This window comes from Canis lupus, chromosome 22, assembly GCF_048164855.1.
Source record: "Canis lupus baileyi chromosome 22, mCanLup2.hap1, whole genome shotgun sequence".
In the NCBI taxonomy this organism is placed as follows: domain Eukaryota; kingdom Metazoa; phylum Chordata; class Mammalia; order Carnivora; family Canidae; genus Canis; species Canis lupus.
Window position 1 is genome coordinate 23,708,884 of NC_132859.1, and position 25,738 is coordinate 23,734,621.

Consider the following 25,738-nt stretch of genomic DNA (forward strand, 5'->3'; position numbering starts at 1 on the left):
CTGCCTCATGGCAATAAGTCTCCTTGGTCCCCTTTAAAAATCCCAGGCTAGGGAAATCAGGCCTCAGGGTCACACTGGGGATCCAGGGGTAAAGAGAAGGTCCTTACCATGCTAGACTCACACCAAGTGCTGTAAATACAGCCTGTCATTTCATTTTCACAGTGATTTGCGAGCAAGGTCTTGTTATCCCCATTTTGCACAAGAGAAAAATGAGGCTCAGAGTGATCACAAAGCTAGAACTAGTACACAACTTGAAACTATAGTTTAGAAATAATGTGCTGCTTGTCCAAGTAGCCTGCTGAATAGCGGAGGAGGCAACAACTTTTTTTTAATCATGGACATTGTCAACCCACATTATATCATCTTTAAAAAATGTATCTAAAGTGTGTAGAATTCGATTAATAAATACTTATACTTTTCAGTGTAAACACTCTTTTCTGTGCACCATATCGCTTTGCCCTCTTTATTTGAGCAATGTACCCTGTGCTGTGTAAATAAGAGATGACAACTCCTATAATATGTGTGGGGAGGGATGGATTTGATAAAACAGAAGCATGCATAATTCAAAAAGCACTGTCCCACTCAGTTCCTGCATAAATAATTTGCAGATTTTCTGGATTTCTGTCAGCAACTGCCAACCCCCCTTCTCTCAGAATCATATTGGGCATTGTATGTGGAGATGGGATGGTGGAGATAATATTTGTTTTTCTCTGAATCTAATTATTGTCATTTCACTTTTTAAAATGTTTTATGATGAATGTTATTGGGTTTTATTTATTTTTCCTAGCAAGCAAATTGAGATGCAGAGATGATTAAAGGCAGCCCAAGGTAGTGTTGCATATGGGTGGAAGGGGTGGGATTGGAACAAAGAGCAACCATAGGATACTTCCTATCCAGGGAATTCCTCTCTCTCAAGGAGGCTTCTCTTTCCAGTATGGTGCCTGGGTACAGGTGGACACTGCATAGATAGGTGCCTGGCATGAGAGGATGGGTGTCTGGCTTTTATGCGGTCATCTGGATCCCTCCTGGCCACCTCTGAAGTAGATGTCTCTATCCATTGTACTGAGTGCCCTGGGAAATGGATCCCATTTGGACCATTAGTAGAGCTCCAGCACCTGCTGATGTTCATGATCCCTGATACTTTCTCTCTATTCCCTCATCATCTCAATTGTAGGTTTTGTTTTGTTTTGTTTTTTCCCCAGGCGATTGACCTTTTTGAGCTATTTCCATTCCCTGCAGAAAGTTCTACAAACTACATACAGGTATTGGGAAACTGAAACATGTATTTTTACCCCTCCCTTCTCATTCAAAATGCTATTCTATTTTTATTCTATTGTAGTAGCCTAAGTCGGTCAGGGGCACTCTAAGAAGGCCCCAAGCCCATCTATGTTTTCATTCTATTTATGTCTAAAGAGAGAGACATGGAGCAGACTTCAAATTGTGTTTCAACACCCCTCTCTCTCAGTATCTTTGTCTATATATAGAATAGACATAGATAGAGATAGAGATTTAGATTTAGATTTAGACAGATATGATGGAATATATATATATATATATATATATATATAGAGAGAGAGAGAGAGAGAGAGAGAGACAGAATTTTTAGATATAGATCTATATATAAATGTATCTACCTATCTATATATATATCCCTCCAGGCTTCTTTAACATGGGCAGAATTTTTATTTCTTCCCAGCATGGCAGGAAACCACCTTTGCTTTTATACCATAATGTCTCCTCCTGCATGGTGTGTAGCTGGCTCTGGGGCTGAGGTGGTCTCCAAAGAAGCTGTTACTGAGGACTGTCTCTGCTAGCACTCCCAACTGCTACAATAACAACTCCTTCCTTAAAGGAGAATCTGGGTGGGGCATCTCCATGTCCATTACAATGATGGATGACTTCTAAACTTTCTTAGTGATACACTTTTGTCTTTCTTCCTATGCATATCTAAATACATACCCAGTGTTCTTTTCCTATGTAGGAATTTCTTTGTCTGGTGGCTGTGAAAGGAGGAGCAGTTTATACTCCTTTGGTAAGGTGCAATCACTTCCTCATGGGAATCTGAACCAAAAATTGATTTCCTATACTCTTGTCAGACCTGATACTTCCCTGTGTGACACCACTTAACTCCCCTTCTCGTTGCAGTATCTTGATGTTTCCTTTCTAGCCATTCCAAGCTTAGTGTGATGCTGCAGGTGCTACACTTTTCTCAGGAACTGGAAGGATAGACAGCATTTCCCCTCCTTATTAGCTAGTGATGGGTTGGGGAAGAACTCTGTTCAGAAGCATAAAGCAGGTACAGGCAGGAGGGGAACAGCAGAAAAGGTTGAAAGGAAGCTGTCCTACTTCTTGAGAAGTAGAAGTTTCCTCAAGGGGATGACACAGTAAGTGGCCCCATATCCAGATAAATAGTTAAATAGTTACCCTAGAAGGCTCTCCTGAGATAGTATGAATGCCTATTTGTATCATAACTACTGAGAAAACCACTCCAAGTGCATTTCCTACCAAGCTCAGGTCATTAACAAGCCAGAATTTGTGCTCTAGAAGCTCACTCTGGGGATGCAAGGGCATTCAATTGGCATAATAAAAAAGCTAGATAACACACTATGGGACTCTTTTTTAAATATTTTATTTATTTTTCTTCATGAGAGACACAGAGAGAGAGAGAGGCAGAGACAAAGACAGAGGGAGAAGCAGACTTCCTACCAGAAGCCCAATGCAGGACTTGATCCTAGGACCCCTGGATCATGACCTGAACTAAAGGCAGACACTCAACCATTGAGCCACACAGACGTCCCACTTTGGGACTTCTTAAAGGGCTGCCAAGGACTCAGGGTGTTGTTCTCCAAGTGTTTAAGAGCCATACCACCTAAGGTTGGCAACTGAAATACTAACACAAATATTTGTCTTGCTGCTTTGAAGGTCCTTTGATTAGAATTCTGGAGTTAACCGGCTAGATATACCCCACACTCAGCTGAGCAGAAATTTAAATCAAACTGTAGAATTAAAATCCTGTTGATAAATATTTTGGCTGACTGTTTCCTACTGAGGCCGGCATTTAGCCAACATATTTGTTAACTGAGCTGCGATTTGTTCTTTTGGATTCCAATTCACTGGTTTTATGTCACTCTTTGGCTGCTGACAGGGCTCACTGCAGAGGAAATTGAAATAAAAACTAATAATGATCCAAACGACTAATGGAATAAAATTGGAAGCCAATTGAGAAAATTATAGAGGAGAAAATCAGCTGAACTGGGAGTGGAAGAGATAAGGCTGATTATGCTAACTCCTTCATGAAAATGTTTCTGCTCACCCTGCCAGATGTGGCTTCTCCTGTGCTAATCCCTCATGGCACTCACCAGATTCTCCCTCGTGCTAGACAGATTATTATGTGTAAACCATTGTTTCCTCCTGACTAGACATTCAGGTCCTTGAGATTAAGTCCATCTTTTCTATCTTGTGTTGCCTTGTATAGTGCCTCATGCATGCTTGCTAGTCGAACTGTAGAATGACAGGCCTGGGAACCCTGAAATGACGTCATGTAATTCCTCCTTTAATGGGTAAAGGAACTGAAAAGGAAGAGGTTTTGACAGTTTGCCTGCGGTTGGTTGGTTAGTGGCAACCCAGCAACTAGCCAGCAGGTCTCTTTACTCTCAAGGCATAGTATTTTTCTGATATGATATTATTACATTTACACAAGTTACATGTGAAAATGCTCCCATATGTGACAAAAATAGAAAGCATAAAATAAAAGCAACCTGTGATCCCACTATTCAGAATAATCATGATCAACATTGTATTAATGTATGTATATGTAAATATATAAATGTATAAAAGACATTTAATATATTGACATATAAATAAAATACGTAAGATAATAAGTAACCTATATGTAAATAAAGGCATGTCAAATTTTAGTAATTAAATATATATTAAATAGGATAAACTAAATAAAATATGAATATATTAATATATAATACATGTGTATTTATAATTTTGTGCCCTGGTTTTTAAACTCATTTTATATTATAAGCATCTTCCCATGGTATTATATTGTCTATATACATATGATCTTTAAAGACTGCCTTAAAAATTCCATTATGAAAAAAAAAAAAAACCTCTCCATTTTGATTCACAAATATTTTCTCCCAGTTTGTAGTTGTCTCTTCCTTCTTTTAGCAGTGCCTTCAGCAGTACAAGTTTTTCATTTTGATAAAGTCTAATTTATCACTTCTATTATGAATCATGCTTTTGATCTCATATCTAAGAACTCTTTGCCTAACCACTGGTAACTAAGGGAAAATTTTTATTTCCTTTCTTCCAAATGGTATTTATTTTGTTTTCCCTATCACACAAACTAGAACATCCTTATGTTGGAAAGGATGGTGAACGTACGCAAACTTGCCTTATTCTTGATCTTAGAGGGAAAGCATTCAGTCTGTCACATTGAATATGATGTGAGCTGAACATCGTTTTATAGATGCTTTTTACCCTATTGAGGAAGTTTCTTTCTATTTTTACTCTGCTGAAAGTTTTTAGCATGAATGGGTGTTAAATTTTATCAGGCTGTTTCTGCCTCAATCAATATGATCATATAGATTTTTCCCCTTTAGACTATAAATATGGCAGATTGAGTTAATTCATTTTTGAGTATTGAACCAACATTGTATCCTGGAATAAACACTATTTGGTCATGATACATTATTCTTTTATGTATTTACTAATGTTTAGTTAAGTTTTTGTATCTATGATTGTGAAGGCTGTGGTTTAAATGCCAGTTTCTTTTAAAGCATCATTTTTTAAAGTTTTTAGATTCCAGTTGGTTAATATATGAAACATATAATATTAGTTTCAAGTGTACAGTATAGTGATTCAGCACTTCCATACAACACCTGGTGCTCATAACTGGAGTACTCCTTAATCTCTGTCACCTATTTGTCCTATCCCCCACTCACTTCCATTCTAGTAGTGTAATTCTGGTCTGCCTCACTTGTGCACACTGTCTGGAGGACAACCTGAAACCTGGGTGATATTTTATACCATAATTCAGTTCTCAGAGCATTTGCCATATTCATCCCAGTTGGATTTGTGCATGGACCCCTTCTTGGTAAGCCTGGGACTTCAAATACAGATATAAATGATTCCTTCCTATCTTCCTCTTCTCAGCATCCTCTCCGTGTTCTCTAGCTGGGGTGAGGAGGGAAGAAGAGAGATGTTGGCTCTGCTTATATTTGCTTAGTGAGGAGCGTGGATAGTCCAAGAGAGCTCCACGCCACTGTATCTGCAGCTGTCACATCAGTGGGTAGGGTGGGTCACATCTCTTATGGCATTTGCTCAGTGTGAGAAGTGAGTGATTGAGCCTCCTCTCCAAGACTCTTTGGTGGATGCACTCACCGGAGAGAGGCACAGAAAGAAAGGGACACTGCCTGTTTGCCACATCTGTGTAATGGGGTAAAAGGGGAACTGCTTCTTTTGTGGGGTTTGTAGGGTAGGTAGGGTAACAGGGATCCATCCTATAGGGCCTTTCTCTTCTCTGTCCTCTGGATAGAGGAAGTGGATTTTTCTTGGGACATAATTTTTTTACTGTACCCTTTGGAGATTCTCTGTTTCAGGCAGCTCAGCACCCAGGCCAAGACATATATGAGATAAAAAATAAGCCCCAGGGAAGTCACTGTCAAGTCTTCCTTCTTCAGTAGCCCAGTCATCTTCTTGATTCCACCTTTCAGCATCTTCTGATAGTTGCTTTATGTGGGTCCAGGATTTTATCTGTAATTAGCAGCAGAAGTAGAGTGGAATCTGCTTATCCCATCTTCAACAGAACCAGAGCTATCATTTTGTTTTCATTACTAGTGAGATAGAATTTATTTTCTGTATTTATTATTTTATTTCCTCATTGAATTTCTTGTTTATGTCCTCTGGCCAATTTCAAAGGAGATTTAAATGCTTCTTTTATTATTTAATAGGAACCCTCTGTATATATTACTTGCTTACAATAATTTTATTTACTATAAAGTAATTTTTCCTTTTTAAATTTTTATTTATTTTTACAAATCTATATTTTTTTCTATTGTGATTTCTTCTTTTTACATTCTATAGTCAGATAAATAGATATATTTTCTTCAGTTTCATTTGTTTATTTTTTCACATTTAAAGCATAGTCCATCTTGAATTTATTTTTATTCTGTGGTAAAAAGAGATTTAACTTGATTTTTATTTCTTCAAAATAGTTAATTGTCTCAGCATTTTTGTTTATGTGATCCTTTCCTTTTCTACTAACAGATATAATTATTGAATGTATAAGCCCTTTTTCCCTCAAAGAAAAAATTCTTTACCACCCACATCTTTAAGCCTAATGAAGCCTTTCTTGGAATCTAAGTAAGAAAATAAAATCTAACTTCTCTTATAAAAGGTGACACAGAAAGAATCTTCTTGTCTTCACTTTTCCACTCCTCCATCATCAATCCACATCTAAAGGAATAAATAAGTAAATGAGCCAAACAAAGAAATAAGAAACATAATTTAAAAAGAGATAATGAAATCTGGCTGTCCCATGATACTAATAAAGGGAGAAAATGCAAGAAGATAACAGTTATTATAAAATCTGAAGAGGGAATTTAAACCACAGGCTTTCACTATAGTTTGCATTTTTCTCCCTAGCTTTTGTCTTTAAAAAAATGCAAACCATATGAGTATTTATTGTCATCTTATCTTTCTAAATGGAGAATTAAAGTTGGTATTTAATGGAGAAATAAAATTACTGTATCTTTCTTAATTTGCAGATACTTCTTGTTTTCCTGCTTAAATTCTTTGAATTATTCAAATAATTTTAATTGGCTATCTTAATAGCCATACAAATTTAAAGATATACATCAGCCCCTCAATTGCCCTTACTTTTGGACAAATGGTGTAAATATACTCCAAATGCTAATTTCCTCTTGCTGGAATGTATGTGACTCTCATAGTGGAAGAAGGAATCAGGGTGAAATGTGGGGTAAAGGAGAGAATTGGAAATACTGGATGCTCTTGATGAGTCAGGATGACCTTTGCAAATTTCCCCAATTTTGATGAATTTTTCTTGAGCTAGTCAGCCCAACTAAGTTTCATATCTTGATGCACTGGGCCAGCCCTCCTCTGGCATTTTTAGCTGAAAGATCATCCTTGTACCCAAAGTGACCTCACTTGACCTATCATTTACTGCCAGTCTCCATTCAAAACTGATTGTGCTTTCTGTATAAGAATATCTGTAACAAGTGCTCCCTCCCCTAAACTTATGACGACATATTGATATAAATGTCAACTACAAAATATAAGCCATAAATCCATTAGAGGGAACTTTGAACCCTTGGTAGTGTAGACTCATGGGTGCCCTGAACAGGGAGGATTTTAGTCATTGAAATTAAAGGCCAAGAATCTTGTTTGAGCTAGAAGGGAACGAACATTTTAAAGCAGTGGCTTGGTGGTTTCACATATTCTATCATGTAACTGTCACATCAGTCTGCAAAATAGGCCTATTTGCCCCATTTCACAGATGTGGTAAAATGAAACTTGGAGAGATTATGTGTCTAGCTCAAGGTTGCAGAGTCAGTAGGTAATGGGGTCAGCATTTAAATCCGGACATTGCACTCTAGAGTCCATGCTAACCACCATATGGCACAAGGGACACAAGGATATTATAGGGGAAATCTGGGCACAGTCTTGAGTAATATTAAGTCACATGTTGAGATGCATCTTAAAATTCTCTTTCTACTGATAAGGTCAGAAAGAAACTTTTTTGGGGGGTATTTTATATTTTCATATCTTTTTTTTAACATTCTATGTTCTCCATTTTTCAATAAAGAGAAAAAAGACCTCACACTCAAAGTATTGGGTCGGCAATAGTATCTATCTGGAAATAACTTTACAATTTATTATATGTATGTTTATTTATCTCTTCTATTTATGGCAAGTGGTACTAATTTTCCATTTGTGGTAGTGACATAAAGCTCCAGTTTTTTTAGATATACTTAATTTTGTAATATGTCAACTTAAGGAAAAAGTATCTAGATGCAAGTAATAGTAGTATATGAAAGATGAATATGTGGGAAGCACACATTTTGTTTTGGATATCATGCTATAAATTCTTAGAACAGTGTCAGTGCTTGAACAACATGATATATAATCCCTTCCTCTAAGGCACAACGTTAAGCCCATGTGACATGGACCACTGAATTTGAGAAATATCAGTGTCAGAACATGACAGCATTTTTCTTGCAGAAAGAAAAACTTATTTTTCTCACTTTTGAGGAATTTCTAATAATGTTATATACTAGATGAACTGCTAGGAAAAACTAGATTTTTCTTCCTTTAAAAAACTTATGGGCAGCCCTGGTGGCTCAGCGGTTTAGCACTGCCTTCAGCCCAGGGTGTGATCCTGGAGACCCTGGATCTACTCCCATGTCAGGCTCCCTGCATGGAGCTTCTCCCTCTGCCTGTGTCTCTGCCTCTCTCTCTCTCTGTGTCTCTCATGAATAAATAAATAAAATCCTAATAAAAACAAAACAAAACAAAAACCTTCTTCTGCTTCCAGGTAAGATAACTTTTACGTAGAATTCTACATAGAATTTAAAATTTGACATACAACAATGCTTCTAACAGTATCTTTCAATTTATTTTCTAAATTTGCCATGTTGAAGTTAACCTCAAGGAAGACCTTCATTTTCAGAAGCATCTAATGCAAGGTTATTTATTTGTTCCACAAATGCTTATTGAGTACCTACTACATGCTAAGTAAGCATTGCACACTTTGGGGTATATCAGGAACAAGGATGAAAGCAGGGATACCAGAGGGAAGGGTGTTATAGTAATATAGGTGAGAAATGATGACAACTTGGACTAGGGGAGACGGGGGGAAGTCATAATACTCTGGATATATTTTGAAGGTAGATAGATTTCTTAATGAATTGGATGTAGAGGGCAAAAGAACTTGTCAGCAAGAGGACAGCATAGGATGGAATACCTGGGAAGGAATCACTGTGGCAAAGACATAAATCCGGAGAGGAGTATGGTCTTTAGGCAGCCATATTTTAATGGAATCTTCTAAGCTCTAACTATGTGCTTAATTCAAGGGAAAAGATCTATAAGATACTTGTTTTTTGCTCGTATAGCAAAGTAAATCTAAACGATGACCAACATTTTTTTGCCAGAATCTCCCATAGTGTTGAATTTCAGAGGGTGTATATGTGCATGTGTGTGTGTTTGCATGCACATAGGATCTGCTAATTTCCACCTCTAAAAGCTATAACCTGAGGCTTCATTGAAATGCATTATCACATTCTGCTGATATATAGTCCCAGTGGCAGTGATGTGTATGAAGTTATTTCAACAACAGATGACACATAAATCCAACCAAGTTCTTCCCGTCCTCTCTTGAAGGGGTGACTCTTGTGATTTATTCTAGCTTAGTACTTTCAACATTTGTCAAGCAATGTCCCATTGGGCTCTTTACTCCTTAATTTGTTGTTTTTATAGTATAGTTACAGTATCATTTTATAGGATTGTGTAGTTGATGTTCTGGGCATCTTTCTTTTCTTTTTTTTTTTTTTTCTATTTGTTGCCGTAGCAGCTCCATCTGGGATTTGAATGTTAATTCTTCCCTCTTATAACTTTACACCTTGTACTGATGAGGCTGGATTGTGGATAGGAGGGAGTTACCTAACTATACCAGTGATATGTGAGTTTAGGTGACTCAGCAGAAGCACATGTTTCATTTCCCAAATATTTACTAAACTCTGGTCATGTGCCAGGCACTGGGATCATAATGATGAGGAGATACTGTCAAGATACGTCAAGTTGCAGTATTCTAGGTGAATGATGATAGGCCTACTCTAGAGCAATGATATTGATAGTAGATGAGAGAGGAGATGGAATTCAAAAGTGTATTATCTATGTACATAAAAAATAAAGGCATTTTTAAGTTCTCAAGAAATAAACCATTTCTCAGAAATATATCACGTACAAAACTTTTCAGCAAAAAGCATTCAAATATGTAATCCAGATTACCAAGAGGTGAATCAGAGCGAATGTTCAAGAATAAAATGTGGGAACACAACAATTTCCTCCTTCATATTCATCCATGAAAAAAATGATATCCACACAAGGACTTATTCAAGAATATTCATATAATATTTATACAGTCCAAACTGCAAACAATCCAAATATCCTTCAATGTAAGAATAAATAAGCAAGTTATGATATATTTGTACAATGGAGCACCACCCAGCAATAAGAACAAACTATGAATGTGTACAATAATCATAAACTTTATTTTACTGAAGAAAGCCAAATATAAAAAAGTATATACTGTGTGATTCCATTTATATGAACCAAAAATAAGCAAATCTAAATTAGGGTGATAGAAATCAGTATAGGGAGAAGCTTGCTTAGATTATGAAACTGTTCTATATCTTGATTATAGTATTGGTTATATCACTATACATGTTTGCCAAAACTCATTGAACTGTACTCTTGGGACATCTGGGTGGCTCAGCGGTTAAGTGTCTGCCTTTGACTCAGGGCATGGTTCCGGGATCCGGGATTGAATCCTGCATTGGGCTCCCTGCCAGGAGCCTGCTTCTCCCTGTGGCTATGCCTTTGCCTCTCTGTGTGTCTCTCATGAATAAATAAATAAAATATTTTTTAAAAAAGAACCATAGTCTTTAAATCTATGCATTTTATTGCTGGTAAATTATATCTCAATTAAAAAAGAGTGAGAGGGGAAAATAATATTTGAAGATCAAGCAATCAGAAAATTATACCAAGCAGATTTAGAATCTGAGCAATATGGTGTTATATTGGCTTTCCCTAGCCTTATCAGGATGCTACCCCCATATGTATTATTTACTATATTATGCTATTTTTAATCATTGCTTCTACTTCATTCTCCCTCACTGAAATATGAGCTCATAGTCCCTAATTCACCTTGGTTGAATGCATATCATTAAGTATTTTCTTGGAATCTATTGTGTCCCTAGCCTAGGAAAACTATCAAAGGTACCAGTCCACTTCTGCGAGATTTGTTGAAGGACCGCTGTATACTTATGCCATGTTCCATCTGGGTTAGCATCACAGTTAATCTTATTTGATTCTATTAAGTTCCCAGTTGTTTCTATTACAAATTCAACTTGAAGAATCACCACTTTTCTATATTTCAGTTCCAACTCAACATTCTTCTTACGATATTGTGAAATAAGTCTAAAGACTAAAATTAAATACTCTAAAACATAATAGTCACTGTGGCAAAAATATGGGAATTCACTAGTAGATTGGATTCACTCCTCTCTTTGTCTTTTTTTGGCATTATGGCTATTGTGTTTAAATCATAAAATGTTTTATATCCTGCTGTGCTACCAGCTGTATCCTATTTGTCCCTTGCTGCTGTTTTCTAAAAATACAAATGAAATAAGACTAGAGGCTGCTACTGAAGATGAGCCCATGAGACTGTCATAGCAGCCATGGATTGCTTTTTCTACTTGGTTTAATATGTCTTGTTTTATATATATAAAGGGCATTAATCCATATATATAATATGAACATTAAAGTCATGTGTATAGTAATGCCGGTTTCCATTTCTTGCAAAGCCAAGGTTTGGAATAAATAGATAATTTTTACAATGAAAAGTCTGGTTTCTTCCTAGAATACATTTTAGGTAATCCAATGTCTGTGGTTGGGCACAAAAGCAATTAGGATCTGAGAGATCAAGCTTGATGGTATTTTTTCTAAAATGGTCACCTTGAGACATTATCTTCTTCTGTCAAGTATGTATCTCTAACACTAAATTTTTAGCTGCATCTTTTTTGAATCTCAGAAGAGAATTACAAAACATAATTCAAATTGTTCATTCTTTAAAAAATGAAGTATAGTTGACACAGTGTCAACTGTGTACAAATTAGGTGTACATTAGGTACAGGTGTACAAATAGTGATTGAACAACTCTATAAATTCTGCTATGCTCATTGAAAGTGTACCATCTGTCACTGTACATCACTATTACAGTATCACATTTTTCCCACTCCATCACCACCTCTACTCTGTATCTATGGGTCTGTTTCTGCTTTTTGTTTGTTTTGTTTTTTAGATTCCACACATAAGTGAAATAATATGGTATTTGTCTTTCTCCATCTGACTTCTTTCACTTAGCATAATACTCTATAGGTCCATCCATGTTGTCACCAAAGGCAAGACCTCCTCTTTTTGTATGGCTGAGTGATAATCCACTGTGTGTGTGTGTGTGTGTGTGTGTGTGTACCGCTACTTATTTATCCATTCATCTATTGATGGATACTTGGGCTGCTTTCATATTCCACATCCTGTCTATTATAAATAATCAAATAATCAAATTCTTCCCTTTTAAAGTGAGATGTAACATATATTATAACTTCAAATTACATGGAAAAATCTTTAAAGATGCCCCTGGCATTGATTTTAAAAAACAGTGAAGTTCAAGAACAGTAAGAAAGAAAAACTCAGACTGTTTGTGGAGACAGAGAGCTCACTGGATTTTGGTGACTTAAGAAAGAGATACCCAGAAGTCCTAATGTGGTGGGTGGGGTATACTGTACCAGTGGAGTATACAGTACCTCTGTGTATGTTTACATTTATAAGGTAGGAGTGGCTGTTGAGATCTCAGTGAATAACCCTGCTCAACAAAAATAATGTTTAGGATGAGTTTTCGGGAAGAATGTTAGCTTAAAAGAACAGGTGATAAATTTCTCCCATATACCTCATTTTCTTCAATTCTGAGTTAGTTAGTGGCGCAAGGGAGCTCATCCTACAGATGAGCTAGAGAGAACAAAAAACACATAGATTCTAAAGCTACATGAGAATTTTCCCTGAGAAAGTATTTTTTTTTCTTCCAGGTTCATCTTACAGTTTTCCTTTTACTCTGAACTTTATGATGTAAGGTACTGTATGAAAAGTAGCTTACCTCAAGCTCTAAAATGGGGAGGCAACTCTGGATGGTAGAAGTAACTGAACACAGTCAGAAGAACTGGGGTTAGTGTTGCATGATATTGACAAATACATCTTTGTCCCAAGAGCCCTCATCTGTAAAAGCACAAATAAGGCTTCTCTGAATTTCCTCTGACTTTCTGTGACTCTGGCTTGAATCTTTCTCAATTAGGAAATTATCTGTAATCTTTCTTTTTTCCAATCCGCCCAACTGTACTCATGTGGTATAGTTTGTATCCTTTAGTCATTTGTGTTACTCTTGACTAAAAGGTCCCAGGTTCTCTAGAGCTCCCTAAGGCCCTGAAGAGCCAAACAAATATACCTTTTCACTTTCTGCTATAAGCTAAACATTCTACTAAATACATGTATGCACACACACACACACACACACACACAATTTTATTTCGTCATCACCCACAACCCTGTGAAATAGGTATTATTTTCCCTATTTTCAGGGAGGGAAGAAAGGGAGCAGCTTACCCAGGATATAGCTTATATGAAACAGAATTAGACTCCAGAGCCCATCTCCCTAAAATACTCATTTCACTTTATTTATTCATGCAAATCCAGCACTTGTGTTGAGTGCCTAGGATGTGCTTGTCTGTATGTGGGAGGTTTGGGATGTTCTTGGAGTCTACAGAAATATTAGTTCAGGCATTTTTTCCCCTTCAGCAGTGAAAATACTTAAATATAGATTCCACCAGAACTTTTGTGGAGTTCTCTGCTTTTATCATAAACGTCCCTGGGCCCCTTGCATTTTTTTTTTTTTATTATTTCTGGCTTCACACAATGGCCATCAAAGACCTAGGGCATAGGGTCTGGGCTCTGGGTCATGTTTTGGTAATCAGCTGCCATGCTAAAAACAGATGGCTTGTGCCTTTGGGTCTGCTGTATTGCCCAACATACAATGAATGAAATGACCGAGAGTTCACTGTGTGTTATAGCCTTTCTGAAGCCCAAGGACCTTCACTGGGCCTCTCTCCAATGACCTGAATCATAGTCATCAGCCTGGGGAAGAATTTTATGACTACTTTCAATGTAAACCTCCACAGAGTAGATACATCCTAGCCTGCTAATACTCAAATTATGTTATTCAAGGCAAATCAGGACATGACCAAGAAGTAGCTGACACTGGTAGAAAAAGGATGTCTTCTTACATATTTATTTGTTCTCACATTCTTCTTGAGACTAAGCTGTACCTTAGAAATGACTACTCACAATTTATTGGTCAGGCCTCAAAACAGCAAAAAATGGTTTTGCTAAATTGTAGCTGCCATTTCTTTTTTTTTTTTTTTTAGATTTTATTTATTTATTCATGAGAGACACACAAAGGGGGGGGGAGAGAGAGAGAGAGGCAGACACACAGGCAGAGGGAAAAGCAGGCTCCATGCAGGGAGCCTGATGTGGGACTTGATCCTGAGACTCCAGGATCATACCCTGGGCCAAAGGCAAGAGCTAAACCACTGAGCCACCCAGGATTCCCAAGTAGCTGCCATTTCTAAGGATCATTTTTAAGCCTGTACTATGAAGTCATTCACATGGTCCCTGTTTCTCACTCTGGATTATATTTGGAATAATTTGTGACTATGACACCAAAAGCTACTAAGGAGTCTTAGATAGATCACTCATGTTTCCCTGAAGTTCCTAGGTCCCCTCCCCAAGTCTTGTTTCAGCAAAACCAAATGGCTCATTTATATTCCATTGATAGTAGAAGGTCAAGTGTCACATTCCATGAGAATAGGACTAGAGACTCCACTTGGGTGATCCCACAAAGATTTCAAGATTCTGTGCTGCTATGAAAAATTTTCAAGAATATCAGGCCTGTGTAACTTCCTGTTCTTAACTTGCTGTCTACTCCAGACCCCTCACCAAGGATGTTCTTCAAATCCAAGTTACCCTAGAAATGAGAAGAAGGATACTGTCTCCTCTGATTTCTCTTCTTTTCCCCAATTCTCCATATATGAAGGAAGTGCACACACCAAATAACTTGGAAAAGTTTTTCTTCTGAAGAGGTTCCTATGCTTAATCTGCTTTCACTTATGTAATGTGCTGTTTTCTTTCTTGTGAGAGAACATTACACAGGCTTACCTACTTAAATATGGATAAAACTGGAACCCAGAAACATTAAAAGACCTGATCAGACCTCTAACTTGAATTAACCTCAACAATTCTACCCTCTTTCCCATGATACACAACTAAGGATAAGCTAGGCAGCAAGGCACATCACATGTGCAAAGGTTACTGGCATCTACTAAAGATTTGAATTCCATCCTTTGTCCATATACTCAAGAGTCCTCAAGCTGTCTTTGAGCTATAGTCCTTTTTTAAAAGAGAAATAGAGAGCACGTGTCCATGTGCATGTGTGCGTGTGCGTGTGTGTGTGTTGGGGGGGGGGGGACACAGGGAGAAGGAAAGAGAGAGAATCTTAAGCAGTTTCCATGCCCAGAGTGGAGCCAAACACAGGGCTCAGTTTCACAACCCTGAGATCATGACCTGAACTGAAATCAAGAGTTGGATGCTTAACCACTAAGCCAGCCAGGCGCCTCAATCCTTTTTTTTTTTTTTATTGTTTATCTATTTGAGAGAGAGAGAGAGAGAGAGAGAGCATGAGCAAGAAGAGGGGCAGACTCCCTGCTGAGTTATGTAACCCAACATGAGGCTCAATCCCAGAGGACCCTGGGATCAAGACCTAAGCTGAAGGCAGACATTTAACTGACTGGACCACTTAGGTGACCCCCTTTTTTTGTAAACTTTGAGTTCTGCATTTCTTTCTAAGCCACATTTATATCAAACTCCTATGTTATTGGATAACAAGAAAGATATCAGAGAAAAAGTATGGTCTGAATAACTGATTCTATTTCATAGAATCATGGAGTCACAGTGTTAAACAGGGCCTTTCAAACCTTTCATGATAAAGTATGAAAGACCAGAGGATTTAAATTACTCAGCTAGCTGGCTGTAGAAGTCAGATTTTCTGTCTTCTAGACCCATGTTTAGTCTGAGAGCTTAGCATATTAGGGATTCTTAGTTAGTGTTGGATTCTGTCCTCTGGCCTCTGAATAAGGAAACAGGATCTCATTCATTCATTTATTCATTCATTCAGAAGAAGAATGTGTTGTATATCTTTTCTGTGCTGATAAAAGAGCTCCAAAGAATCATGAAGTAGTTCCTGTATCCAGACCTTACAATCTAGTTACAAGTTCCAATGTACACATCAGTGCCTCCATTTCTTTTTTCATTTAAATAAATAAAGAAAAGAAATATCTGGCTTGCTACATGTGATACCAGATTGAAAACAGAATATAGTTTTGATGTTGGTTTTATTGAAACCCCGCAACATGTGCTTATCCTTAAATATTTTGCAATGTGGCTGATGAAAGCAATTTGGCCTTCATGCCTAACTTTCAGAGAGGGTGTGATTGCAACATGATTTTACAACTCCAGTCATTTTTGCATTCATTAGAAAGTACCTCAATGACGTTCCAAAACTCATTTCCCATCGTGTGCTTTCAGGAAGGTATTTAATTGCTGTGTGCTCAGTGAAAATGAAAGCCTTGACCCTGTCTGTATTCAGAACACATGTCCCATTTTAATCCCAACAACTTATAGTGGTGGTGTCTATATAGATATGACAGTCTCTAAGAGCTTATTTCTGAACTGTGGTGATACCAATCTTGTGGCTTGCTGGCTGTGCCATAGTGGAAGGCTCAAGAGTGATGGAATTAGGGTCAAATACAGCTCTACCAATTCAAGTACAGGCTATAGGATCTTAGGCAAATTACTAACATCTCCAAATGTCCATTCAGTGAAAATGACACAGCATCCCGCCGGGTTCCAATGGGGATTGAATGATATGTGGAGTATCTAGCGTGATGCTTGACACATAGTAGGCTTTCAATAAGTTACTTTCCTTCTTTTTTCCTGTGTAAGGAAACTTGTGATGTGTGAGTGGCCTCTTATTCCTGCCTCCTTACTGAGAAATGGGGAAATTATATTGGAGATTCAATACTGGATGAAAATAAGTTGAAGCATATGAAACATCAATATTTCCCAAATGATGTTTTAGGTAGCTGGATTTTTCTGGAACTGCAGAAGTGAGGCAGTGACCTCGATGTCTGTTACATCTATGTGAACAAGGTACCTGCTGACAATAAAATTGTGTCTGGGCAGGCATTTAGTTCTTTGTGCAGTTAGAAAAGCCAGTCAACTCCCGAAGGTAGGGAAAGACATTATCCTTGATAGCAGAATAGCTAACTCAAGGTCAAATTCTCTCTACCCTGGTAAATTAATGAATTCTGAATTGTGTGGAAATGTGGGAATAGGACAGATATTTAAGGAGAGGAAGAATAAGTTGATTATTTTCTAATCCTTGTTAGTTTATCACTTTGGAAAATGATCCATTTGAGCTATGGCTAGACTTAACAGTCATTGGTCTGTGCTGATAGAAGGATCAGGGCAACGAGCATAAGGAACACATAAAAATCCCTTTTTCGCATTTCTTGACAAATAACCAAATTCCAAATCCTATAAAGGAATTCTGGTAGGATTCCTACAGAGATATAACCAAATTCTTTTGTTTTAGCCTGACTGGTGGTTAAAAATCTAAGTAGTTTACTTTAGAAACTGAAAAAAAAAAAAAAAGACTTCATTTTGCATAACTGACTGATGCATCAGCTCCATTTACTTCTACTTTGTTTTGTAAATCAAGTTTCTCTGAATTTGCAGGATTTGAGAATTAATTGGCTTCCCCTGCCTTGGTTATTAGGAGTATATATAAAATGGAAATTTCCCCAGATTATGGGAATCTTGACCAAGTCCTTATTTTTTGAGTATGTAATTTAACATTACACTTCTTTTAGTAATGAGGGAATAGGTAATCCCTTGAAGAGATACTCAGGGTTGATTATCAAGTTTTCCTATTTTCCAAAGGAAAATATATAAATAGGAGGTATAAGAACCCCTGAAGCTACCTAAAGATCTGAGAAGCCAGATACTTTTGAAAGGATTTGAATAGCATAATAATACCCAGAAAATGTTGATTTAGTTTGTGGACATAAGACTGAGTGAGCAAGCTGCAGTAATGAGTGTGGAATTTGCTTTGTAGTACAAAGCTACATTCTCCCATTCCAAATATATCTGTTTCCTCTTGTGAAATGAAATCTCCTCCAGCTTGTGTAGCCTTGGTGGGAGAAATATTCCATGTACCTTCATTAACAGTGGAAACCAAAGGGATCATGTTGTCTCTGTCCTCTCCCTGGTATAGCCGTGGGTATCCAGCAGATGATTTCTCTCCAGACCTTCCATCTTGAGTGAGTAACAAAGGGTGGATGGAGTATTTGAGAGTCATTTATCACATGGTTACCCTAGCAGAATGGATAGCGTCTGTCCAGTCTTGCAATGAGACAGCTCGCTTCCTGGTTGCTAACCTCCCAAGGCTATGTAGTCCTGGCAGTTTCAAAGCCAGGTCCTCCAGCCTTCCACTGATCCCCTAAAATCCATTCTCCAACAAATGCTCTTTTTTATACATTGGCCAAAACTAGTGTCTACTGCTTGCAACAAGAAACCATAACTGATCTAGTCCTTTATTCTAAACTTGTCTCAAAGTGCATTGCAAACCATCAACTAATCGGTGGGATTATGGGTGGAGAATTGTCAAGCTGAAAGGGGTTTTAGAGTCCTGTAATCTAACCACCTCTTCTTTTGTAGTTCTTAGGGACAATGTGGGGTGAGACATGGGTTAATTATCCTTGGATTGTGGGAACATTGTAACGTAAAGGTTAAGTGAGTTGGCAAGATACATGAGTCACCTGTCTCAACAATGGGAAGAAAGGGAGCACAGCTCCCTTGACACTTTGTTCAATTGTTGGTGGACTGAATTAACATTGAACAGTCACAGCAATGGTGTGGCAAGAAGTGCCTTTACAAACCTGTTCTATATAGTGTCCTTTCATTACCAACTGCTTGTCAGGACTGACTATTTCTACTTAACTATTTTCACTTGTTTCTTCAACTGTAAAATGGAGGTGAACATTACTTCACAGAATTATTGAGAAGTTTCAATAAGATAAGTATGGGTTTCTAAGCTCAGGACATAAGAAAGTACTAAAAATTATTTTAAAGAGTGGAAATTATTAAATTGTTAATCATAATGTTTTTTTTTCTGGACACCAGAAACCATTCTATTAGTAAGTGTTTGTGAGGATTACATATGCAAAGGAAGTAAAGCAAACATTACTTGTGTAGCATGTATTTGGATGTAGAGATGTGACACACAGATGCCCCTTCAGAGGATTTGTCTAGCTGCTGATAATACTGGCAGTCCCTTCAAGGACTGACTCAGCTGCAAAGAGCCTGCCCCTGTACCCAAGGTCAAGTTCTGCCCTGAGCAGCCTGTCTATTGACTGACCGATGGAGGAGGAACAAATGCCCTGGCCATACCAGCCCGCTGTGAGACAGCTCTGTCAGGCCATGTTAGCTCCAGAGCTTCCCATGGAGGGCAGCCAAGCCTGTTGCTGGGCCTTCCTCTGTCCTATCTTGCTTTCTTCCCTTCCCTTCCACAGACGTTGATTCCAGGGGCATTCTCTAATAAATACACTGAACACTAAACTCAAGATCAGCTTTCAGGGAAATTCAATCTACAACACCCTATGTTGGGCATTTTACACTGAATTCTCTTAGGGATCTTATGAAATATCTATTATTTTTCCCATTATAACAGATGAAGGATTTAAAGCTAAGGGAAGTAAGCAACTTGTCTAAGGAAGCACATTACATAACAAGCTAAGATTCTAATCTAGTTCAGTTTGGTTGCAAAGACTGTGTTTTGAGAAATTATTAATGTATCTCTTCTTGGCCCGAAAGAAAAATTTTCTTCTCCCAGAGTGAGCAGCTGAGCTCATGCTTTGGGCAGGGTCAGAATCATTCTGTCCACATAACTCTCTTGATTGGTTCAGACTAGATTCCCTTCCTTTTGCCTTTATTCATTGGCATCTACTTTACTCCCTGAGTTTGTGGCTATTGTTTTAGCCTAAAAATAGCAAGTATCAGCTTTTACACATTTTCAAAAATTTCAATGTAATCATTTAAAAATAGGCTCCGAAATTTTGTTTTCCCTCTATTGGCAACCACGGTTGCTATGGAGTTCAAGTAATAGATTGTGATGTTTAACACTGAATTAATTACTACTTCTCACTCCCAGGGAACATCTAATTATACATATTCATGCTGAGCAGGATTTGGTTTTCTTAAGGAAAGTGTGTGTGTGTGTGTATGTGTGTGTGTATGTCCTTTTACTCTACAAGATACATAGGATGGAGGAAGAGTCTTGGTTTCTGATCTTCTAGAAGACTTCTCTTTCTTCATTAATTACAATTTCTCCTACTAGATCTGGCCTATATTAATATTGTATTTCTTTCTTACACACCCAAATGGCTTCTCTATATGGTCATAGTGACCTTTTTCTTTTATTTTAAGCATCACAGTAAAGTGAAGCATGAAGATTTCCCCTTATTTCCTCCCTCAGTCTTGTTTTCATGGCCATTTTTACATCATGGGGCAGTGAAGTATTATTGGAAATAGCATGTATGTTTTGGAACCAGATATATAACTGAGTCTGAATCCCGATTTCACCTTTTAATTAACTCGGAGCAAATTATATCAGGACTGAGCCTCATCTCCTTCATCAATAAAATGGGGATGATTTTGTCTACCACATGGATTAAATTAGGTTTAAAGCAAACTTAGCACTGTGCTTCTCAAACTTCGATGTGCAAAATGGACATCTTGTTAAAATGCAGATTCTGATTCAGCAGATTAGGCATTGGGCCCAAGGTTCTGCATTTCTAACAGGCTCTCAATTGATGCAGCTGCTATTGGTCCATGGACCACACTTTGAACAGTAAGAACAGTAAGAACTTATTTTTAACAGTAAGATAATGCTCTATACACAGTATGAGGTCAGTGCATTTGTAGCTATTAGTATGAACCCTTCATTAGTTATCTTATGCTTTTTGACAGAAGAGCACAAAATTCATACCTATTAGCCAGATGGAGAAACTGAGCCATGGACAAGCAGATCATGCAATATCGAGATGACCACTGGGTGTCTCTGCTGCTTATTGTTGCCTTACTACTGCGAAGCTTCTATTTTTCCCTTATGGGAGGTGTTGCAACTCCTGCTACTAATGGGAGTTACCCAAGCATGTGTCGAAGAAAGAACGTAAATCTTGTGGCATTTTTATGTATTCAACTAATAAAGCAATTTCATGTTTTATTGTAAAGAAACTGATTTTTTTGACACTGACAGTAAAGCATTAAGGAATGTACTCCTTTAGATGGACTTATCATATTGCTATATTTTTTAAAATTGGATTTGAGATATTTGTTTGAAATGGAGTTGTGGCTCAAAAGCTTAGAGGACCTAAATGGTTGAAATCGTGCAAAACAACATGGTGCCTTTTGAGATTTGAATGCAGCCCCTTGCTGAAAAGATCCTGGATTCTTACAAAACAGGAGTTGGCAACCTTTCAGATATGGGTAGGCGGTGTTTCTTTTATTTATACTCTTCATTTAGGGGAGGTGGTAAAATGCTGCTTCTTTGAGAAGGTTGGGAAAGGACTTTTCAGCATTCCTTTATCGGTGGCTCAGGGGAGTACTTCTTTCTTTAACTTCTGCCATGAACATCTGCAACACAATTTCATGTCTCCTGGGCCTCCTGACTTCTTTCCTCGAATTTCTGTGTTCTTCTGGCCTGCTTTCTTTTTCTTTTCCTTTTTAAGATTTTACTTTTTTTTTTTTTAATTTGAGAGAGAGAGAGAAAATGAGTAGGGGGGGAGGGGCAGAAGGAGAAGTTGACTCTCCACTAAGCAGGGTACTGGAAGCCAGGCTTGATCCCCAGACTCTGGAATCATGACCTAAGCCAAAGGCAGATAGATGCTTAACCCACTGAACAACCCAGGCATGCTGATCTGCCTTCTTTAGTCATTCATCCCTTTAGCAAGCCTTTGGTGCTCCATCTTTTTGGATCTTGGACCACCGATCTGCCATTATTTCCTTGGCTAATGACCTTGCTGGCCCCAGGCTCTCCTTCCACACTCCTTTATGATATGCTAGATAGAATAACAATAGTCAAAGCCCTCTTCCAAAACCTCTCTGACCTGTCCTACTATTTACCTCTCATCTACCACACTGCAGCCACACTGGTCTCCTTGGTGCTCCTTGAATATACCAGGTACATTTCTGCATTAGGACCTGTGCTAGGGCTGTCCCCTTTGTCTGGAAGTCTTTATCCCCTGAGAGCAGCCTGGCTAACTTCCTTCCCTCCAAGTCTTACCTTCTCAAGGGAGGCTTGCCAAACTACTTTTTTAATATTGCGAACTGCAAATCATGGCCACTCCTACATTCCCAACCCCTCCCCCAGGTTTTTCTTTTTATCATTGGGCTAATAACCTTCTGTTCCTATGCAGCAAACTACAGTTGCAGTAGAAATCAGTCCTTACCTCCCCCCCTCACTTTCAACAGTACTGATTTGGACTGAAAGTTCCCTCTCCTCCACATTAGGCAAACCTAAGTCTTCAGAAACAGTCGTAATAGTTTTTTTTCCTAAAGGAAAGTTAAGGCTGTTATGCATCTTGATTTTGCCAGTGGCTACACAGTATACACACTTACAAAACTCATCAAACTATACACTTTAAATAGGTACAGTTTACTATATATAGATTATACCTCAATAAAGTTGATTTTTCAAAAGAATGTAATTGTCCATTTTGGGAAATGGAGTGGGCATGGGGTGGGCTGATATTATAGAGTAGAGGTAGTAATTGGCATTTAGGAAGGTAAATTTCTTCCTTGGAGTATTTCCAAGTGTGGATGAAGAAATCAGTACAAATTGATATCATGCAAATCACTCCTTCTGGCTCTAAATGACTGGAGCAAATTCCTTAGTGTCAACAAATCTGCATTGGCCTTGCTAGTTCTTCTCTTATTTGCAGAGTTACTCTTAGAAACCGAAAAAGTAGAAATTTCCAGGTCAGTTTAGTTTTGTGTTGTTCCGAAGTGAAGTTGATCCCTGTTTCACTCCTATAAGGAGATGTGGATTAGAATTTCTTAACTCTAAAAACATGTGTTTTTTTATCTAGAAAACAAAAACAGAAACAAAGAAATAATTCTTTTCATTCTTTCTGTTTGAAAACAAATTAGGAAAAAAGTAAATAATTAAACTCTTCTCATATTAGTACCAGAAATGACTAGTAAGAAACCAGCTAGGAAACTCCTCAAATGTGTATATTCAGGTATCTAAAGTTGTCCAGTCCCACCTTCTCCAATTTCAGTTTGAAACTTTTTGAAATAAGAGAAAAGCAAACCTCTGATGTGAGGATGAAAAAAGAGAAGACACAAATCTAAATTTTGCCACCTCTGAAACAGCCACCATGACAGCATGGAAAGTTTGAGAAGGCCTATTAGTACCTCAGTATCAATATTAGTCCTGGACATATTAAATAAAACCTACGGTTCTAGACTTGGAAAAAATATTAAAATCTTTAGAGAAGTACCTTAAGTAACTATATTATAGGTGATGTTAGGAATTTTTCCCAAACATAATCCAGGTATTTATTTATAACTAGGTTTTGGAATGTTCCCATTTTGGAATAGAGAGAGGGCTTGTTGTGAAGTGGTCCGTGGTTTAGTTAAACTTCAATTCTCAGAGATGTTATCAGGAGGATGTATCTGCTTCTATCCTGTTCCTTAAAGTTGGAATCTGGCTAGAAATCAGAAATCTCTAGCATGGGGCACCTGGATGGCTCAGTGGTTGAGCATCTGCCTTCAGCTCAGGTTGTGATCCTGGAGTCCTGGGATTGAGTCCCTGCATCAGGCTTCTCACAGGGAGAAGGCTCTCCCTGTGAGAAGCCTGCTTCTCCCTCTGCTTCTCCCATGTCTCTACCTCTCTCTCTCTGTGTCTCTCATGAGTAAATAAATAGGATCTTAAAAAGAGATCTCTAGCATGAATACAGGAAGGAGGTCAGGTTTGCCCCACATGCTGCTTATCTCCATCCCTGGACATCTCTATTTTTCATCCAATCCTTATCTATTGGAGTTTCCTTTTCCTATCTTCACAAATAAAAAATATTCCATAATGCTTCTATTTCTTCCACTTTATACTGTTCCCAGTTTGTCTAATTTTGTGATACCAGAGCCTATTTCCTCATATCTATCTCCACAATATCTAGTGATACTTTTTGATTTTCATGCAAAGTAATTCTCCCTTCTTATCCTTTACATCTCATGAATATTTTTAGATTGCTGCCATGTCCACCTCTACCACCCACTGTCGCTCCCTACTGGGTTTGCTCAGCCAAACTATACATATTTAATTCTTTTAATCTTCCTTTATCCACCAGACTCACCAGTCTCTTAAAATTGTGTTGCTCTTCTTTAGACCTCCTCCTGATTGTTGGTGCCCTGTGTCCCTGCAGACTGTCACTCTGAGATGATATTTGAAGGCTGCTAGCATCACATCTCAGTGCCTCATGCCTCTGTTAAAAATAAACAAAGCGGAAAGAAGGATTCTTGTGGTTGTCATTGGCGATGTTTGTCAAACATTTCCAGTCCTCTGGCATCTGAACACACAATAGGATTGCACTTCCTGGGTTCTTATCATTGGTAGAGACTTGTGACTAATTCTGGCAAATGAGATATGAGTAATGAGTCACTTCCACACCAGTGAAAGACCTTCCAGAGTGTTGTTTTCCTTCTAGAACAGTGACTGCCAGTGTTCAAGGCATTGGCAGCTGTGGTAGCCTGATTCCTTGAGTTACTACAATGAGCTGAAACCCCTCTGCCAAGCTATGATGTCCATGTAAAAAGAACAAAGAATATAGTTTTGTTGTTTTAAGCCTCTGAGATTGGAGAGCTATTTGTTACTGTGGAATAATCTAGCCTATCCTGACTGATACAACTCTGACAGATACCCTCCAATGCTCCCATGTATTTAGGTGTCTATGTTATACTCAGCAACTTGTTTTAGTTGTTTGAGTATGTGAACACAGGTGACGTCGGTTGGATACAGTATCGCAGCAATGATGCCTACATCCAGACCTTTGCCATTTATCAGCTGGACAGAAATCAGGTCTAGAAGAGATAACGCAATTGGAACCTCTTGCCAAAGACCCAAAATACAGAAAATTAAGTATCCTCTACATCATCAACAGAAAAATTTCAAAGCCGTGTCAGGTGTAATTAAACACATCACATATTGGATTCAGATACTGTGACAGTGACAGGAATAAATATGTGTTCTGGGATTTTTCCTCCTAGAACCCATTATTTCATAGTATGCAAGTCACTCCCCTCTTCAGTTGGTTGCTATTTGATATTTCTATCTATGAGTGAAATCAGTGAAATTTTTTTTTCCTCCTGAGAAATAGGTTAACTTGTTTCTTTCATACTTAGATGAAATGGAGTATTTTAGATAACATACTAACCTGCTTTTATAAGAAAGATTCTAATTAGTTTGATGTCACCTTGGTTCACCACACTTTAAATTTACATATACGTGTCGGTATGTATACAGACATAGATTATACACACACGTATTAAAACAACATGAATGGATTTCCAATATTCCCATGCTTCTGCTATTCTGTTAAAACAATTGCTCTCGTTTCTGTTTTCTTTTTAATCTTCATCAATATGGAAACATATTTCACAGACTGGAGCTTATATTACACATGGAATTTTTGTTCTTTGTATTTTACCT

The 25,738-nt window shown here is 37.9% G+C and overlaps 1 protein-coding gene and 1 long non-coding RNA gene across 4 annotated transcripts in view; one reads left to right on the plus strand and one right to left on the minus strand.

Annotated features, from left to right (window-relative positions):
- CPNE4 (copine 4) overlaps positions 1-25,738 on the plus strand; it is a 665,006-nt gene that overhangs the window by 396,942 nt on the left and 242,326 nt on the right. The gene's annotated exons all lie outside the window — the stretch shown is intronic.
- On the minus strand, positions 22,667-24,591 carry LOC140614026 (uncharacterized). The gene is made up of 2 exons (XR_012014928.1): positions 24,387-24,591; positions 22,667-23,116 (listed from the first exon to the last, which is right to left on the minus strand). It is a non-coding gene; the product is annotated as an uncharacterized lncRNA (long non-coding RNA).